The sequence below is a fragment of the Corvus moneduloides genome, chromosome 6, assembly GCF_009650955.1.
Source record: "Corvus moneduloides isolate bCorMon1 chromosome 6, bCorMon1.pri, whole genome shotgun sequence".
Taxonomy (NCBI): Eukaryota; Metazoa; Chordata; class Aves; order Passeriformes; family Corvidae; genus Corvus; species Corvus moneduloides.
The window spans coordinates 56,427,500-56,449,156 of record NC_045481.1 but is presented as its reverse complement, the minus strand read 5'-3'; the positions used below and the strand labels follow the sequence as shown (position 1 = coordinate 56,449,156).

At 38.1% G+C, this 21,657-nt stretch overlaps 1 long non-coding RNA gene across 1 annotated transcript in view; it reads right to left on the bottom strand.

Moving 5' to 3' along the window:
- The window catches only part of LOC116445942, a 77,453-nt gene extending 56,126 nt beyond the window's left edge, over positions 1 to 21,327 (bottom strand). The window contains exon 1 of the long non-coding RNA XR_004240960.1: positions 20,957 to 21,327. This is a non-coding gene — a long non-coding RNA (uncharacterized LOC116445942). The remainder of the gene's footprint in view (positions 1 to 20,956) is intronic.
- Positions 21,328 to 21,657: the final 330 nt, after the last annotated feature.

Below are 21,657 nucleotides of genomic sequence, written 5' to 3'. Positions count from 1 at the left end.
CTGGGAGACGAATCATCGTTTGTAGAACTCAAGTGCACTTAATAAGGATGAGCTCATTCTAATAATGCAATCTGACAGGCTGACGTTCCCTATTACTGACTTTTGAGGTCACTCAGTGAATTTCTACATAACTGGGTTTTCTCTTCCATGGTCTACTAATATACTGAACCACAAACTGAATTCTACTACTGAATTACACCAATGGTGCTAAGTGATCAAAAACTGTAGAAGAAGCTTCAGAAAGCACATGTTCCAAGACACAATTCTGTGGGAAAGCATCCTAATTCACAACTTTTATGAAGACAAGGGAGCATCAAAGTGCCCAAACAGAATACAAGATTCCCAAATTCTTTTCTGCCACAACCAGAAAAAGAACCCATGCAGCATTGTTGGTAGGCAAATATGATTCTGTGATATTATTTTGATTCATCCTCCTATCTGCAGATTATTCAAGCAGTTATGCTTCCAGAAGGCCTTCAATTAAACCTATATAACTATGCAAAACTTGTCATCATGATGCCAAGAAAATAATGCCCCACATTTTGGGCCTGAACATGACATCTGAATCTAACTCCAACAGTAGAGCAGCTCAGACATTTGGAAATCCAACTGCATTTCAGCTAAGCCTAAACTTTACTGAAGTATCTAAAAGAAGTTTAAAAATGCTGAGGTGTAACTACAGCTAATTGTTGCATGCCACTGTTGCTGAAAGAAAGAAGTAACACCTATACTTCAGTGAGTCAATCATGCAATGGAAGGAGAAAATATTCTTTGTGTGTGTAGGGGATGTATATTTTACATGCAGGAGAGAATGTCAACAGAAAGTCTAAAGGCCACCAGAGGTTTTTTTGCAGCTCTGTTGAGCAACTTACCCCACCATGTTTGGTGTGAATTAACACTATTCAAAAAATTTGAATCTAGTGCAAAAGATTTTCAGTCTGGGGCATTTCAGATTGCACAATTTTTGAAGTCAGTGACAAGTCATAATATTCCACATACACTTAAGAGCTCAAAGAGCACCATCACAACCCACTGTGTTAACTACAAAAAAATTGGTAATTTTATGTAAAGAAACTGATGCTTACAGTGGGTTTATTACAAACATTTTTTTATAAGTCAAGGTTTCTTTGTTCACAGTTCATGCTTGCAAGGACTCCTTCATCAGTTATTTAAGACTACAGCTCAAACAGAAGAAATACTGCAGAAGTAGCAGAACTGCCAATGAATTTCTACGTTGCCAACCAGGTAGTTATTACAGACTGCAAATCAACATGCCTCAACTTACCCTCTGCTGTAGTAAGATGTACATTCAGCCATGCTCCATTCTCCCTATTTATTTCTTTTTAAGAGGGAAACCTTGGTTTTTCTCCATCAGGTCCAGACTGAGTGAATAGTGGCTGTTCTTATGATTCAGAAACATCTATCTGGTCAGAAGTAGTTGAGACAGCTATGGTATTTTGTGTAAACCTTTGAAATACCAGCATGTGATAGTCTTCAGTCATACAAGGAACTAAAATGAATATTTTCTAGAGGAGAAAGACCCACCACCAACCTCTTCAGCAAATTCCCTGCCTTTCTGCTCTGAGTTTCCTTTCTTTTGGACAATGATATTGTGAAGACTGGAGCCTTGAAGGACTCCACAGCTTTCCCATGGGATATCTGGCCAAACAGTAACCTGAAGCTCAATATGACAACATGAATACTGTTGGTTTAAAAACATAATAATAGAAAGGGGCAGCTAAAACCGTAAGAAAACAGAATAAACCTTTTTGCAACAAAGCAGATATCATCACTCTTTTATTATTTGTAAGTGATACAGCATCAGGTAAACTGTTTCACACTGCCCAAAATTAATTTCACACTGAATAACCTGACTAAATGTTTCCTGTCAAAAACTAATTTTTGCAAAAGGCACTATGTGATCTACACCATTTTACTCAAACTTACAATAAAACAATATTATCATTCCTCGAAATGTAAGTTTTCCCATTTGAAATATTTACAGGTCATTACCGGGTGACCATTGAATACTTTATTTGGCAAGAACAAAGTAGTTGGATATCTTTTAAATGTTGGATGAAAACTAAACAATGGATTCCACTAATCTGAACAGTGACTGGGACAGAGGAGCAAAGTTAGCTTCAAAAAAAAAATCACTCTAAAGTCTCCAGTATTACTGTTTGGCACTCACATCACCATCACCCATATACCATCCATCATCCCATCTCCAGCTCACAACACTTCCATTCTAGAGAAAAAAACTGTAGTTTTATGCAACAAAGCTATACAAATCTTGTGTGTATTTGATAATATACTGCTATTATCAGGCAATAATTCCCTAAACTTGGACTACAACAAACAGACCAGGAAAAGTAGCACTAATCTTCATAAATTCAGCCTAGTTTTGTACAATCTGATGTTTTCTGAGCACTAAGCTTTTCTATTTGTGGAAGTGCCACAAATAATGAAGTGCATTTACTATTTACTCCAAGTTTCTATTTTCCCTTTAAACCAGAACACTTTCCTGATTTTAGTTGGTGGATGTATCCACTTTCATTCAACTGCTGATTCCTTCCTCGAGGTCCCATCTTCCTGACCACACTAGGACCCTGAATATAATTGTATAGGACCTGCTGTGCTCTGTAAGATGAACCAAAAAAAATATCCCAATGTACATCCCCAACAGGCAAAAGCAGTCAAAGAAATCCGGAGGTACCTGAAAAAAACGTGTAGGGATAGGCTGATATTTTCCCGTCACAGACATGGCCATTCTTGACACTGTATCTCTTTTAATGCATTTGCAGTGTTTTTCTCTCTGGAACCATTCCTCTCTTAGATTTAGGATAGCAGAATTTAGAAATAACTTGAAAGAATCCTAATAATTTAATAATCAAAGTTCACTTAAAGGTCAAGAAGCCTTCACTTTATTCTTAGGCCCTTATAAAATACAAAAAAGTTCCCATGCTTTCTTCAGCTTCCTCAGAAAACAGTATTTCTAAACCAAAGCTTTTCTAGCAGTCTCACATAACTTTGGTTCCAAGCACAGCATAAGATTTTCACTTTTAAAAGAAATGGGTTACAGGCTGACTCCTGCTTTAACAAGAACTTTCAACATTATAAACCCTGTGAGTGTGTGACAAATGTTCTAGAATGTGCATGAGTCACTTACTGGGAGAACTTAATATATTAATTATAAATATCTATTAACTTAATTGAAGGAAAGCCTTTTCTCCTCTTTGACTACCACTTCTACACTTGGTGGAGTGCATTTAAGAGACTCATCCTTAATAACTGGAGATCCCAAATATGCCTAGGACTCTGGTAATTTCAGACTAAGAGGATATGAAAGTTGTAAGTAGAAACCCTTTAAAGTCACCCAGTTTGATAGGTTTTGAGTACAATTTGAGACCCAATCATCTTCTGCAGATTGACTGCTGATAAATTACCACCTCTCTGAATAGCAAAGACTGCTGGCTTGTGAAGTTTATTTTTAACTGATAGTTAACTTTAACTTGCAGTTATATTTTAATTTATAGTTATTTAAAATTTAATTACCATCATGTCACTCAAAGCTTTGTACAGGTTTTCTTTTTTAAATGGTAGACATAAATCACTAAAATAAATTAAATGCCACTGACTGCTACATAGTTATACAGCAAATTAATGAAATCACTCAGGAGTACACAGGTAATATGGGCATAAATAATAGTGAATCCAACAAGTGGGGCAAATGTGCTATCAAACCTGTCATGCAGCCATGAGACCAGCTAGGTGGTACACCATGAAAGAAAGCTATCTATCTCCTTATTTTAAGTAGCAGCATCTACACCAACCTCAGTTATTAATCCACATCTTAGCAACTCTGCTGCACTTGCCGTGGCTCTTTTCTCCTAGTTTTTCAAGCAGGTCTTTTGATAGCCTGCCAGGTTTGTTCTATGTGATCTCTCTTTATGGCCTATTCCAATAAATTAAAAATCACCTTTGTACCTCCTGGACAGACACAGCTCTTCTGCAGCCATGGAGGTTACCATACTTCAAGGCTGAGTTTTGGAAAGCACACATTACTCTCTGAGGACTTCTTGAGGACTTTTCCTGGAGCTTACTCCCCTTTCTGGCTGCCGTTCCCAGCCCAAGCCTGTGTGAAACAACCTTTCTTTACAGGCATTCATTCACCCAACTCCACAATGCCACTATTTACATGCCAAACTAGCAGCTGTATCCTGAGAACTCTCAGAGTAACCCCAAAAGCCACAGTACACCGAGACTGTGATCCTGTAAAGCAAAATCCTTTCCTCCAAGTCTCTGCTGATCCAATTCACAAGCTATGTGAAAACATACTGAATTCCAAGAGTAATAAATTCCCAGAGGTGCTGGTTTCTGAATAAAATGTAATGCAGCCATTCTGTCCTCTTCTTGTGACCAAGGGTCTCTCTTTTGAAGCCCAGGGATATGAACTCTGATATCCTAACGCAGTCCTGAAATGGATATTGCAGCTAATTTCTGACTATGTAAATAGCCTGTACATTTTCAGGCTGATGGGATTTTTTTTTCCCCTACTAAAATTGTTATGTAGTCCTACTGCTCACTGTTAAACAGCTTCTGAGTTTCACTACTGAGGTGCTACATGTCAGGGGTGGATGAAGTGATCCTTTTATATCAATTAGCAATTACTGTAAAGTGCTTTGGGGTGAAATGCCACAAAGGATTAGAACTTCGAGGGAAGAATAAGCAGCAGGAGCACATGAACTCATAAATGGCATAGATCCTATTTTATGTAAATTGCCCTAGTAATAAAGAATGAGCAAAAGGTCAGATAAATACAGAAAATGACATATAAGCAGAGTAGTCTCTAAATAGAATATTTTTCCAAGCTTTCTCAAGTACCAGTGCGTCTCTAGGCCAATAGCTCCCTCATCTGAGCATCTGTAATATTCAGTAATACAATATTCTCCAGTTTTACCACCCTGTGAGTTAATTTCATTCCAGACCAACATAGTGTGAGCTCATAAAATCCATCAGAGGAGAATGAAAATCCCTCTCATATTTCGTAACTAAACAAAGCCAAAACTGAATAAACCTCTCTTCTCTTCCCAAGATGTGCACTAGGACTCCCTACACACATCTAATCCCAGGAAGATCACTATTCAAGGAACAATTTTACATATGAGTAATGAATCTAGACAGAATAAAGACAAAATCTAAACTACATATGAGGGCTGGAACACATCAATAAAGTAACATCATAATTCATAATACATATTTGAACAGCCTTCAATTCAAGATATTAAAGAAAACTCATATCCTATTTCTGCATTTTCATATCCTAACAAACAACCTTGCATTAGCTTTAAGAGACAAATTACAGTACTTTGTCCAAAACATATAAAAGGAAAATAAGAAAATTGATCATTGATAAAAATAATTAATTTGTTCCGCCACCAATACATCAGATCTACAGTTCATTAAATAGCAGCAAAAAGCTGAAGGGAAAAAACTTTTACTGTTCATACCTGGAATTTAAAAGCCATGGAAATCAAGAATCATCTGACTAAAACTTGACCAAGGAAAGCAGGAAAAAAAAATATACCTAACAAGGACACAGCAAGTCACATTCTTATCTTAGTAATGCATTCCATATTCTAAATAAAAATAATGTATCATATACAATTAGCAATATGACTTTTACAGCAGCAACAGTTCATGTAATAGCTCTTCTAGTTTGTGTTTATCCTAGTAAAACTTCTCACTTAACACCAAAAAATGACATATGAAGAACAAATTATACATAGTCCTTAGTGGAATATTTTAAAGTAGTCCCCAAGCATGCAACAAAAAACTTCATTAGTAGCATGCAAAAGACTTTTATTTTATTTAATTATTTACTAATGCTTTCTGAGATGCAATCACTACAGTTAACAAAATACCTACAAAATACCTCAAAATCTGGAAAATAAACTAATTTTCTCTCCATTTCTATGCAAAAAGGGACCCAATGCCATTTAGCCTGATTTTCAGGCAGTGCATATATACAATTTCTACATCATTAACTCGAAGTCCTATGTATCCAAATGTCTTGCAGTTCTGCTGGGTAAGCATTAGTTCATTCATGGTGTTAAAAATGCTACCTTTTATATATCAGATATTTTACTTGTTCGGTTATTAAATGCACAGATACTGCAGCTAAAAGAAAAAAGATAACCAGCATACAAAAAAGATCTTAAAACTCTTACTCCTGGGGATTCAAATTTACTCTTTCAAAATGTGTAGGTTCAAATTGATACCTAAAAATGCAATTATCTACTCGTGTTTATATTTATATTTTATAAATATTTATATTTAAATGTAATTCATAGATATACTTTTTATATATTACATTTTTATATTTTTAAATATATTGTATATTTATATATGATATATGGTATTTAATTCAACCTAACTATGAAATTGCAACACAGTCCTGCAATGTCCTGTATGGACGTGAAACAGGTATGAAAGCAAAGGCAGAAAGGGAAGAAAAAATCATAAATGAGAAAGAGCAATCTCTTGCTAAAGCAGAAAACTGTGAGTCAACAGATAAAAATTTCCCAATTCTTTCAGAGACTGACGATATTAGCACAAATTAGAAACTAGTCCTCCTATGAATTTTCTTAACTCTAAATCAATTGGTACTTCTCCCTGACCTCAGACATGCTTCATTTGTTAATATTTATAGGCATTCCTGTCTGGATATACCTGTGTAGATGGGGCAGCCACCGGATCTGGTGATAATGAAGCACTGAAGAAGCTTTCTACAGGCAATATTTCTCATTTTAAAACAAAAACCTGGAGCAGAAATCTCAAACACAGACCAATTTTTTTTTTCCTCAGTGGTTAACACTGGCTAGACCTAAAACTTGTTGAATGCCAAAGCAATGTTACCAAAGCATTACTACTCCATGGGATATTGGAAAGCATCTGTGCTAAATTGGAAGTTAGGTGTGACACACCATTCCCTGTCACCAGCATTGCTGCCCTGCTCTGTCCTCTACACCATCACCCAGCTTTTGTCTCCTGCAAATCTACTCAAAGCAGCAGGCAATGTGTTTTCCTGGGACAGAAGCCCAAGGAAGCCCTTCTGACAGATGGCCTGCGCAAAGGTTCTGTGTCCTCTTTCTCCATTGATTCTTAAAGTTTGAAATGTTCACACATTTTATGCAATCTCCAACAAAAAGAGCATGCCAAACCTCAATGAGTCATTGCTTAAGAAGCAAGGTGCACCAATTGAAAGCAAATTGCATTTTAAAAATATTCGTAATGCCTCCAGACTGCATTCTCTGCCCAGGTACAACTGAATAAAAAAAAATTAAGATATTTTTCAACACAAAGCTCACATAGAAGAGTATAAATAGCTCATCAGCATCACGTAATTCCTCCTTCAACTTCCTCTATGGATCTATGTTAATTATTATAAGTATTTAAATGTGTTAATCTTAGTTTGTATGCCAACCAGTAATTTATATTATTAAGTTATGAAGCCTTCGAATACACTTTTGAGTTTGCAAAAGCTTATTTAGACAAAATTGCTTTTGCTCACTTCCTAAAGTTCTGCTTTTGATAAAAAGTTAAACTGCTGTAAGAAAAGAAAGGAAATGCAGTCCAAAATATGACAGCATTTTATGAAAAAAATGCTGATTTATGATGTGGATTCTGTTAATTTCTGCAATTCTTAATAACCAATCCCACCTTTGAGTTACATATTTTCCATTAAATCTGTGGGAGCTCCTTAGCTGCAGCTGATATCAGCAGAACACCAGTAAAAATCCCGGATTCTGACTCCTTTCCTAACTGGCTGATTAAGGATAATACAAACGGTAAAACAAGCAAAGAGTTATACATGGAACAAACTAGGAAATTAAAGTCTGTACCACTGTTCAGGAAAACAATATAAAAAAAAGGCAGTAATTTTATTTACAGGAATGTTGCTCCATTATCTGAAGAGCAAAGAGACTCTTAAGTTTTCACATCACAGTTATATAATCAACCTTCAGAGGACCAAAAATCTGTACCACATACCACATAGTTGCTATGGCAATTCTTCTTTTATAAGGAAAAAAATAAGTGAACAACCAACACAGCCTCTGTGGTAAGCAAACAGCACACCTGTAGGCTTGGTAATTGGGGCTAGCATAACACGTCAGGCCACCAAAACCAGAGCTTGGCATTCCTCAAGTCTTCAGATACAGGTGCTCTTACCTCTGCTCCCGGACTCTGTTTAAGCCTTGTAAATCATTCCTAATAACCTATTCCAGGTGTGATCCCACCACATGCAGCATTTTGCAGAATTAACCCAAGCAACGCCCTGAGATTTGTCTTTCCAGATTAAAACCTTGTCCTTCTGTTATGTCACTGCACCCCACCTTCTGCTCTATCAAAGGCAGGCTAAAGCCTATCTCCTCCATTGCCAGCTTGCCTTTGTTACTGTTGGTACCCCCTGCCCTAAAGCCTTGCCATGCTGAAGCACAGTGCCCAGCTTCTGCCTTTATATCAAACAGCAGCGCACTGCATTGCAACTCCTTAGAAATATCCTCATTCATGGGCAGGGACACCAATTTCTTGACATTTCTCAGAGTATTATGGCTGGGTGTAGATTTTTGAGGTAGCAACTGTAGGCAACAGAGTCTTGGCACAGCAGTTTCACACCAAGTGCAGGCAACAGCTGCACCAGCACTCCCATTATGTCATCTGACCAAGAACTGCAGCAGCACTGACAAGGCATAAGTACAGCCAAAGTGCAACACCCCAACTATTTACTATTTCCCACCAACAAAGAAGTTGGAATAGTTGGAATTGCAAAAAAAAAAAAAAAAAAAAAAAAAGGGATGGAGATGGGGAAAGGTCTAAGACTGGGAAAAGCAGTAGAATAAGTCATGGAGCAGAGGCAAAGACAGAGCAACATCTTCATTTTCAGACACTCAGGGTGTTGTGGTGGTTTTACTTCAAACAACCAAACCTCAGAGAGTCACTTGCTCACTCCCCCCTTAGTGTGATGGGGAGAGAATTAAAAGAGTAAATGAGAAAACTGTTGAGATAAAAACAGTTTTATAGGTAAAGCAGAAGCCACACACACAAAAGCACAGTTAAACAAAGAACTCATTCGCCATTTCCCAGGGGCAGGCAGGTGTTCAACCATTCCCAGAAAACCAGGGCTCCATCACACATAAGGGTGACTTGGGAAGACAAATCCCATCACTCTGAATTTCTCCACACACACATTTCCTTCTTCTTTCTCTCACTTCATATACTGAGCATGAGGCCATAAGGTCTGGAATATCCCTGGGTTGGTTGGAGTCAGCTGTCCTAGCCGTGCCCCCTCCTAATTCCTTGTGCTCCCCCATCTCCTCGCTGGTGCAGGGAGTAAGAGGCAGAAAAGGCCTTGACTTTGTGTAAACTCTGCTCAGCAATACAAAAAATCCCCAGTATTATCAAAAGTACTTCCAACACCAATCCAAAGTACAGCCCCAAACCAGCCACTATGAAGAAAATTAACTCTATTCCAGCCAAGACCAGCACAGGTATATAGATCAAGACTCATCTTTGAATCAGACACACAACAAAAGCCTACACGACAGGAAAAGTTAAATCCAAAATAGAAAAATGTGGTGATATTTTTATATTTTCAGATGAGTCTAATGATTTTGTTTAAAAACCCAAAACTGAGAGTTTTCAAATATTCAAGACTGGCAGTACTGCCCCATTCACACATAGAACTGCTTCCTCATGATTGCCCAAGTGATACGTATCTCAGCAGAAAGACCAGATCCCAAACATCAGACTGAGCACCTTGCATGAGGCACTCACCTTTGAACCCATACACATCTTCATAAAGCAGTCCTAGGAAGCAGGATGGATCTTCTGCTGCAACTTGGCTCCAGCTTCAGCTTTACTTCTGTCACAGACTACTTGTACAACCACCTAAAAGTATCCACTGCACTTCTTCCTGCATCATCTCTTCAGCTATTACAACCCCAATTTGGTTAATGATAGCACTGGCACTAAATTCAACATGGGCACAAAAGCCTGCATGAAGTAAGGATGCACATCTCATCTAGTGAGTTCTTTCTGCCAAGATCCCAATGCTACATATCACACCCAGTGGAATCTAGATGCTCTTGGAATAGCTGTTCTGGCATTAGTTTCTGAAGCTATTGCACATACACACCAATAATGAAGAGGCAAAGTCCACAGTAATGCTGCCTGAAACTCTTTCAGGGCTCAAATTTGGAGCCAGGGGAATCAGCAGGAGGTAGTAGATCCCCAGCCACCTTCACTGAGAGACTGCTCAGAGTGTACTAAGTAGATACTCGAAACAATATGTGTGTGGTTACTTCTCTGATCATGGCTTCGTGTCTGCGGATCACACAGGTCCCTAGACTTTGCTAGAACTCTGTTTTTCATCTGTCCTGACTGGAAAATTGAGCTGGATTACGCCTTAGGACATCACAGAAAGTGAAACTCCAGAACATAGGGATTCTACTCTGCTTTCGTAAGTTCAATAGCAGCATGAAAAACAGCACAGCGAAGAAGAAACATCCCTTTGCAAGCACCACCTTCTTCAATTATTCTCAGTTCACAGGTCAGCAACTGAAGAGGATTTCAAAACTTATTGGGAAACTAGTTGGTATGATACATTGATTGATAGTAGACTTTTGCCCCTTGAACAGGACTCAATACCTGAAATTATTTCTAAAATATTAGAAATTTCAGGCAAACCAATCCCTATTTATGCAGTCAGCAAAACTGCCTGTTCTTCAGCCACATTAACAATGCCTGGGGAAGAATCACACTTGGGTATCTTCAAAGCAGTTCAGAAGCATGAGGAGAGCAGAGAAAGATTAGAAAAGTGTTTCTATCTCCCACAGATCACCCTAGCAATGGCTTTTAATTCCAACATTTATAAAATATTTATCTGTATCTTGAACTACATGCTTACATATAGAAATACATAACAGCACATAAATGTACACATGATGGTCCTGTAGATGTATATTTTATAAACAGAAGTTTGGCCTCAAAAGCTATTTATTCCTCTCAATATTCTCCCTCGGGATCCCTTTTGTCAGCTATTCCACTTACACTTTTTTTTCTTTTCCTGCATTCTGGACTGGTAAAGCTGGAAGGCAGCATAACAGGAAAAACATTAAAAATTCATTAGGAACATTCTAAGCATTTTAAAAATCCATCCCTTTTTTTAGGGGGGGAAAAAAAAAAAAAAAAACCAGAAAAAAGCACCCCAGTCTAGTTGATGCAGGGAAAAAGGGAGTGCAGGAGTTTAGTGTGCTTGGCGCTGCGGGCACCCGGAGGCACGGGAAGGTCCAGGCAGCGCCGTGGTGCCCAGCAGGGCTCATCAGCACGGCGAGCCCGGCGTACGAACGCGGCTGCTCCGCCCGAGGGTCGGAACGGATTTCTTTCAGAGACAGTCAAGCTGCATCTGTGTGGCACCGAGCGCAGCCCCAGTCAAGATGACCTGGTTTCCTTTTCGGTTTGCTCGATCACTGGGTGACATTCAGACAATGGCTGTCAGACATCCAGGCTCTCTCTCAACCTGCCAAGACATTTTCCTATCCACTCAGAATTTGGGGGAGGTCCGCTACCTGCTGCAGAGATTTCTCGTGTTTGCAGCTGATGTTTCTATCTCACAATTGAAAGTTACGATTTTAAAGCAGCGATTAAATTTTTTTGATAATTATTTTCCCTCCTTCCTAATATATTACTTCAGATTTTAAAGCCAAGAATATTTGGAAACAGTAATTCTTAATTTTTAAAGATTAGGACAAGAACAACCCAAACTTGTATATTTCTGTTTGGTTTTTTGGTTTGGTTGGGGTTTTTTGGTGGGGGTGCTTTTTTGGGGGGATGGTTTTGCTTGCTTGTTTAGGTTTTTATTTTAATTCTTGGATATATATACACATTTTTACCACCTTAGAGACGAACAGGGCTAAGGAAAAGAAACAAAGAGAATATCTAGTCAGATTTATAACTGTAAATTATACAGAGCATTAAATTTTCCTTTGTCCTTTTGCTGGTATTCACAGTGAAAAAAGTAATCTTTTTAATTTATACTGAAAATATCAAAAATAATCCAAAACACTATCTGAGAAAAATAATACTAAATTCAGAGAAGACAAGGTAACAACTCAGAAGTCTGGGGAATGAGAGACTAGACTGAATCAGTAACACAAGGAGTGGAAGAATCTCTTGGAAAATGGGAAAAATTGATGGGAAGCCTGGGGTGGAAAGATGCAAGCAGTAAAATTCTCTCCAAATTATCTGTAATATACAGGAGGGGGAGCTGAAATCTTTCACAGCAATTCTCATGTAGGTTGCAAAAACATGTGGAGGACCTTGTTCATGACCTGCCTTGAGTGTTGAAATGTTGCTACATGTTATGCAGATATATTTTGATGATGGGTAAAGCAATGCTATCACCTACTGCATATTAACTGCTCCCAGGAGACATCCCTCTCCTCATTTATAAACGAAATTACCCATTCTTCCTCAGTGCTATCAAAATGGTACTTGTTCCAAAATCTTCCACTTAACAAATCAATCACCCCAAAAACAGAGGCCATCAAGTTAGTGGCCATGTGTCTGTTATCACAATTCACAGTTAAAAGTTTTCTTTACAGAATCACAGAATAATTTAGGCTGAAAGGGGTCTCAAAAAGATACTTGGTCCAGTCCTCTGGCTTGTGCAGTCTAGTTTGGAGTCCTTCTTGGCACAGAAATCTTACATATTGTCCCTCCCTACATTCTAGTGAAAAGTCTTCTATTTTTTCAGGCATTTTATTCTGAGAAAGTGTTTCCTAAAATTCTTTAGGATCCTTCAGAATTTAATAAACTCCTATATGGTAAGAATAAAAGGTAATTTTACACTGTTTCACTAGTTTAACTAAAAATGTAGGAGTTTCTTAAAAATATATATATATATGTATATGTATACCTATACATATTTAGAGAGGGGAAACATCAACTTGTGAATAGAATATACATATCAGTACCTATTAGAGCTATCATGCTGCCCTGTTTTCAAATTATTAAAACTAATGATATTAAATGATGTCTCAAGCAGCATAATGATACCTTGTAAAAAACATCATTGTTTGATGCAAGATTCAAGTGAAAGGGAACAATAAACACCTAAAATTTACTCTTCACTTCATTTTCTCAAATTTATTTTGTTTCATTACAGTGGAGAAGTTATTAAGTCTGAATCACAAATATTTACAATTTTATATATTAAAAATTCAATCATAAAGCTCCACCAAGTGGAAATCCTTAAAACTACACTAAGCAAATTCATGAACAAAAATTCATGTTCTAATTACAACCAATGCTCACAAATCAAATTATATTCAATAAAAAACAAGTAGGCTAGCCATACCTATAGCTCATCATTTTTACCAGTGTACACTAGTCACATTATTGACTGGGGTTGGAGGGAATAATAACATCATCAAGATGTTTAGTTTTCCCTCTGGTTAGATCTGCTGCTTTGAAAACATTCATTTTGCTGTGTTCAGTGCAGACCGAAGTGATCTCTTAACACTGATTTGGTTTTCCAAAAAAGTCACCTTTCTGACTTGCTGAAGTTGCTTTGGGAAACCTTAATTTCCCCTTCTTAATAAGCAGTTTTGTTTATTTACACAAATTAACAGGCATTGCCATTTTAGGTAGCATAAGATTCTCGAACCAATGTAGTTTGTTAAATGGTTTGCTCTTTCTCACTATTGAAATATTCATCATCTGTGTAATTTTAACAACCTGATAAAAACTGTTAAAAGCATAGTTGTGCTGCCCAGCAGGTAGTGCCATTTTTAATGAAACCATAACTGCCATAAATAAATAATCAGCTCATAAAGTATTCAAGATGTACCTCAACTTCCATAAGAAAATTTGTTTTGGTATGGGATTGAAAAACATGCCACGACTATTCTCATCCAGTAAAAGGAATAAGAGAGAGATATTTCAAGCTAAAGTTCATTCTCAGAACATTTGAACTTGACTGTAAATCACAGAATAAGTGATTTTTTTACATACAGAATTCAGAGGGATCCAAACCCACTTGGTGTATTTGGTAACACAATGCCTCTCACACAGAAGAGCAGAAATGTGAACTGGTACCTTCCTTTTGAAGCAACTCCCTTCCTTCTGAATGCACCATGCCAGTATATCCGTGAGGACATTTAATACATGCCAGGAGACTGTTCTCCCAAGGCAATGTGGGTCACTGCCTGCATTCAGAGACCACTGCACAAAGATATCAGCATGGTAACTCAGCCATATTTTATACAGCAGAGAATCCAAAACCCACAGCCAGTTTGTGAAGGCCAAACACCATCATCCTGGAGTGTGTCTGTATTAACATTTCGTTCTGATCACATGAGGCCTTTGGAAGGGAATTGCAGCCACTCCATTTACTAATAAAGATATAGCTCTGGTTGTCTCAGTCCTTCAGCTCTGGTTTGGTTTTGCATTTCCTTGTTCTTAGTTCGTTTTCCAGCCCTTAGGTTCCCACAATCATAGATGTAGTGGAAAGAAATTAAATACTACTCCCTGACCATGAAGGGGAAATGCTTTCTACACTACCACTCACAAAGCAACATGTGAACCTTAAAATGGTGAGTAGTAGATGCTCCAATTAACTACAGGATAGACAGATAAACATCAGTGCAAAGCTAAATCATGACAAGATAGTCTGTGCACAGAGGACTAAAAAAGATAGCAGGGTAATTAACAATAACCAACACAGCTATGTGGAAAGTAGAGCTTGACAAACTTTTTAAAATACATGCTACAAACACAATTGATAAGGTAACGGGGCTGACACCAGCCATGGTCTGTAACAAATGGGACTGCACGACATTTTCTTTAAAGCATGGCATTTCTATAGTGACATTTGTCAGTCTACAAAAATTAATGAGGTTCACCACAAAGGCTGAAAACCAGTGAAGAGAGATCACAAAAAAATATGTTAATGTGGAATTATTTATGAGGGATATTTTCAGTAGTCTCAGAGACTTTGGGCCAGTGCTGCTATTTTTATCAATGACTGGAAAGAAAATAGATAGATATAATATCACTGGTAGCAAACTCTCTGTAACAGAAGTCATTGACTTGGGCCATATCAGTTACACAAGCCAGCTAATCCACTTGAATGCTAATATTATCAAATACAAATTAATGCCTAAGAACAAAAGATGCAGATCTCTTTCAAGACGGCAACCTCACCCACAGCCTAAAAAACACACAAATAATTACACTATTTGAATGTAATGATTAGTAAAAACCAGAAAATAAATTCCTAGAGCAAAACTTGTTCTATACAAACATCAAAAATCCTGAGGAGATACAGTGATGAGAGTGAATCAATGCAAAGCACTGAAATTACACCTTGTACAATGCAGCTTTAACAGATATTTAGCTAATAAAAACCCAGAAGAAGCTCCCAACAAGTTACCCACTGTGGGAAAGATGACTTCTGCCCATAAGCCTGGAAAGGCTCTAATCATTGTGCTGTTTCAGCTGGCAGTGAGGAAGAGAATTCATCAGAGATCAGCAGATATCTGCACAACGAAAAAGCTTCTAGTAAGCTGTAGACCCTTAATCCAAAACCAAAAGACCTAATCAGTATGCAATCTCCAAGAGACAAAGCTAGGAAAACTCTGACTAAAAGAGAAAAAAGACAGCAGCAGTAATTAATTATTAGCACCATATACTCAAGGTTCTTCTGCACCAGAAATATTTCTTTCAGAAACCAGCTTTTTTTCTAAATAGAGCTGCTATAGCTCAAGCAGGAATTACAAGTTCCATAATGATTTATTAATCAAAAATGCCTGTTCCAAGTAACACAGGTCAAGCCACTTGAACAGAAGGGTCCCACTGGTGTTTAAAAATCCAAACATCTATGACAGCACCCTGTTCAAGAACTGAATTTCTCACTTTTTAAACACACCTTTGTGCTATAAGCATTAGCAATACAGCAGCACCTTTGATGTGTTTTTCTAGGCTGATAATTGAAATTTCAGTTAAAATATGGTTTATTTATGCTCATTGATGCACTCAAAATAATTTTCAAAGAGCAAATGCATCAGGCTGAGTGAACAGAATAATGGCTCTGCATCCGTAGTGGTTTTGTACAGGTTCCTGTTATTCTTTTCACTCATTTGAATCAATCTGAGTCATTTCTGCTTACCTGAAAGGAATATTTTTTCCAAGCATTATACCCTGTTCTGTGGGAACATCTTCTCTTTATTTTGTTTCATGGGAATAGAGTGTTATGATCACAAATTAGCACTACGATCAAACAATAGCCTTCAAAGAAGCTGCAGTTGTTACATTCAAAACAGGAATTCTTTGTGGAGTGCAAGGTTTTAAAGCAAGTCTTTGTGACTGCCCTGGCCTTTTTTTTCAGCCTAATAAAATTTCTGACCATTAACAGTTCATGCAGTTGACGTGTATGCCAGTGGATGAAAAGATATCTTCTTACAGAGAGACTTACTAGTCAAGCACATGTCACCAGTGCTCCTCAAAACATTTTCAGCTTTGCCCAAGTGAAAGATTCGTGAAGGCCAAGCTGTTTGGAAGGCAGCATCACTTCTGTGGAATTCCTGAACTGCATTAATGTACAGAAGCCTTGTGTAATAAATAAATTGCTATTCTTTCCAGCACTTAAACTACCTTAATGCAGGATTCCAAATTTATCCCTTCCTCAGCTGTGCTTCTGTTTTGATTTGTTTATCCTGCCAGCAATCAAGGTGACCTGTACTTCCTGCCCACGTGGTATCAGACTGCCATTATTTTCTCTTTAACTGCATTAAGTGAAGCAAACCACAAGTTAAATACTCTTTTTTTTCATGTAATCATTTAGAATAATTGCAACAGAAAGTTATGCAGTTGTCTCATTACATGAATTATATCCTATTTCCTTTACCCTCTCAAGCTATCACCTACATTATGGTTATCCAACTGTTTTAGGAACATCAGAAGCATTTCAGGTAAATGAGGTTGTGGGCTGAGCTCCAATTTGACAGCAGCTGGTTTGTTGTTTCATGTAAATTCACAGGTGATTTTTCCAATCAGATAGAATGAAGGGCAATGCCCAGTTTATTATTGCTGTGCTCACACTGCAAAAGGCATTGTCAATAACCTTGCCAACCCCCTGTGGTTTTTCATTGGCAGTTAGCAAATGGCTAAGCATGACTGAACCTTGAGCACTGAGACATGCTGAGCACTTACCAGACATTTTGGAATTAAACATAATGTTATTTTTAAAAAGTCCCCGAACAGCATAACTCTAAAAATTTTATACAAACTAAGAACTGGAGAGAAAAAGAGAGTGAAAATTAGTCTACAGCAAGAAAGACAGTACCTTACAAACTACTCACCTTTTTCCAGTCAATTCAACTTCTGCAGAATGGAACTTTAGCAGAGAAATTCTTTTTTTTCTACCCTACCACATAGAATTTGGATATTTTAGGGAAAAACTTTACAATCAAGAAATGTAGGACATCTAAAGATCATGTTTAAAATCCAGCCCCAGTTTCCTAAGAAGGTCTGTTTCACGGAGCTATTGTAAACAAAGCCATTGAACCCATGAAAGAGAAGTGACTTTAGGAGTGCTCCAGTTGCACCTACTGAACTGTGTTTAGACTTTGTAGTTGACTCCAGGATTCCTGGCTGTGTGCTGCCCTCCTCCCAGCCAGCTAATCCCTGTCCCCCTCGCCCCATTATTCAGTGGGGTCTGTGCACAACGACCCCCCTGCCCTGGCAATCATCTCTGAGTGTTTACAAGAGGGCAAAACCCCTTCAATTCTCTTCCACAGGCCTTGAGGAGACAGGGATAGGCAACAGCTTCTTAATGTATTTCATTACATTCCTCATTAGACAAGGAAGTAATTCCACGGTTTTAAAATCAAATAATGTTTTTCATATATCTTTCACTTCCTCTCCCACTATCTCCGATACAGACTCTCAAGTTTATTATAAATCTGTCACTAAACAAAATACCCCATAGTATGTGAAGGCAAGATTCCTGAGCTCACTCCATGCAATAAGGCAAATATTTCCAGAAAAACTGAATAAAAGTTTGCTTCTGTCAGGTTAATGCAACATAGTAAATAAATTCCTTTATGCCAGCTACCAGCGAGGGTTGTGATTTTAGCTTATGGACACAGATTTCAGAAGACAAAAACAAGCAACAAGAGCAAATTGAAATATTCTTCAGGTGAATAACCTAGTAAATAACTCTACTCCAAGCATGAGACTGTCCCTTCGAGTCTAGATTTTTGAAAGCTTTGTTTATTCCACTTTGGATGTTCGGTCTTAGCCAAGTTATTCCTGATTTAATCTGATGAAAACATAAACTGAGCCCAGGACGTGAAGCAGGCAAGCAATTCTCTGTGTTCCACTCAGTGAATTTTATAGATGTTGCAATTCAAAAACATTTCATGTAAGAAAAGCCGAACAAACCCTTGCTGTTTGTCCATGCACCAAAGGGTTTAAGGAGCAGTGTACTCTGTACACGCGAGGTGTGAATGCCGTATCACATGCAGCTGTCCACCGTACAAGTAACCTACAAATAATGCTACAGACACTTGGCAAAATGCGTAACAAACTTGTTAGGTTTTCTTTATCTGTAAAGTCCAAGTCAGCTCATGTAACACAGTTTTTCTTCATCCAAAAAAGCTACATCATTGGAACACTTTTTGTGAGCAGGCTAATGGGAAGTGTACTTCAGGAGTAATCCTGGCTTTTAAAAGTCCCCCCTGAAAGAACACAACGAACCTGCTGTCTCTCTAGACAAGCCATAATACAATCTTGTGTGCTTTATATTTAAGTTCAGCACAATATTAAAAATATTTTGTTTCCCAGCAACTTTTTGAGGTATATTACTTGAATAAAGTGGCCGATCTGATTTTTCAGACATAATGTATCAAACAAAAATGTGTATTTTAAGCCTTTCCATCTCTCATGGTTTAACCCCAGACAGCAGCCAAGCTCCAGGCAGCCACTCGCTCACTTCCCCACCAGTGGGACTGGGGAGAGAATGGGAAGAATGAAAGGTAGAAAACTCATGGGCTAAGGACAGTTTAATAGGGAAAGGAAAAGACATACCCACAAAAAAAGTAAAACAAGGAATTAATTCCCTGCTTCCCAAGGGCAGGCAGGAGTTCAGCCATCCCCAGGAGAGCAGGGTCCCCTCACAGGTAAAGATGACTTGGGAAGATAAACACCATCACCCCAAATATCCCCCTTTTCCTCCTTCTTCCCTCTTCTACACTGAATGTGACATCACATGGTCTGGAACACCATGGTCATTTGGGGTCACCTGTCCTGGCCGTGTCTCCTCCCGCCCTCCCAGGCACCCCCAACTCCCTCACCAGCGTGGCTTTTCAAAAAGCAGAGAAGGCCTTGGCTCTGCGCAAGCCCTGCTCAGCAATAACAGAAACACCTCTGTGTTATCAACCCTGTGTTCAGCACAAATCCAAACACAGCCCCAAACCAGCCACTGCAAAGAAAATTTACTCCAGGTGAAACCCCCTCCCCAAAATTCCCCTTATCAGTTCATACTTTTGAAAATCTGATGGAAACACAAGTTTCTGCTACTTGCAGAACGTACAACATCCATAGTAAGTTAAGGAAAAGTTTATAGGTTCAAGGAATTCCAGTCACAAAAATACTGGTGTTTGTACTGCTGGCTTTTAAAGCAAAATGTCTGCCCTTTCACATTCAAAAGCCAACGTTGTTATTAAAAACAAACAAACAAAATTAAACAACAAAAAGTTGATCAGTCTCTTTCTAAAGAAAAATAAACAGTATAAATAAATAATTGAATATATCTTTAGTAAAATCTGCTTTTGTCTGAGGACTTTCAAGGTCCAATCCAAATTCTCAAAGTCTGAAATTCTTTGATTTACACATAAATTGCATCAGGCTCTCAACTATTTATTTTATTAAACTTGTATGATCAAAAGGATTAGCTGCAATGGCAACCTAAAGTTACACTTAGGTCTTGTACCAGGTTATACCAGTACAGAGCTTCATTTCAGTTTTCATTTTTTCTTAAATGTCACTCCACAGCATTCAGATTCCAAACTGACCTTTATCTTTACACTAATAGCTTTTCTTATCAACAGCAAAATCACTACATCTTCCACACAGCTGATCTGTCACTGGAATAATCCTCCGTTTGGAATAATCCTTTACCCTAACATTTGGTGCTGACTATTAATAAATTAAGAACTAACAGCCAAATAATTACCCTTTCACCTAGGAAAACACTGGTGGCCACCACAGAACGCTCCCTCAGTGACACAGTGTTGTGCTCTGTGTAATTGATGCAAATGCATGAGGGGATACTGGTATGTTCCCAGCACTGGCTGTCACTTCCACACACTCACTATTTGTCTCCATAGGATGGCAGAGGCAATAGCCTACTGCCAGGATTTCTTTGTTTGTTTATTAGAAACAACTCTACTTTAATGGCAAACTACTTCTTTAGTGTGACAAGATAAATCTTTTTCTCTTTTTTCTTTTCCCAAAGGCTACATATACGGGTGCTGCATAACTTTATCTTACATTTAATTTCCAGATAAATTTGAACCTTTCCACAAAAGCCAAAAAATATTTATTTCCAGCTTGGATATATAACCTGTATGACTGAAAATTGGCAAATCTTCCTTGTCTGTTAGTAGCAAATGCATCGTAAATTATGGTGCATAGAAAAATTCAGCATTTCACCTTGCATAAGCATATTATTCATAGAATACTGCAGATGAGGGAGCAGAGATCTCTTTCCTCCACTACCAATAAATTAACCTCCAACTTTGTTTTATACATCTGCCAGCACAGTGGTGAACTGAGGTGTTGCAGGCGCCATTGTGATGGACTAAGGAAATGCTAAGGTCTGGTGCTTTACCTCATCAATCTGGAACCCGAATGGAGCTTTCCCTGAAGGTTGCCTCCAAACACATTCCTGAGGAGCACTGACTGGTGACCAGAGCGTCTGGCTGGAAAAAACAAGTTCTGCAGCATAGAAACAGTGTTAACAGCTCTTCACCAAGACATGTTACCTCTTTAAGGATATCTTTTCACCAGTACTCAGTAAGGGGCTGACCTCTCCTTGAAGCAGATAAAATAGTCTGAAAGCAACGCTTGGGATTTCTTCTCTTTTCTAATTAACAGTGTGGTATTTTCACATGGCACATTTTCTCATTTCCCTCCCCCTCATTTTTTGGATTCTTATCAAAGTTACAGACTAGACACAGGATAACGCAACCACTGACTCTGCTTGCCCACTTTCTTAATGTATGCCGTAGAAAGTGCCATGAAAGGATATTCCTTCCACAGCATTTAAGGCACCATATGGAGCTACCTTGCACACATGGATTTTATTCTCAGCCTGTTCAGTGACCCTAGGGAATACCTTCCTGCTTCATTTTCTTTTTCCACAGCCTAGAAATGACAACACTTGCTTTTCTTTTTTCTTTCTCTTTTTTTTTTTTTTTTTTGTAAAACTACGATTTCTAGTAAGAAAAGAAGATGTTAAAGAGGACAGTATAAATGTCACTATAAGGAATTCTTTCACCAACAAAAAGATTTAGCTGAGTTCTATCTACA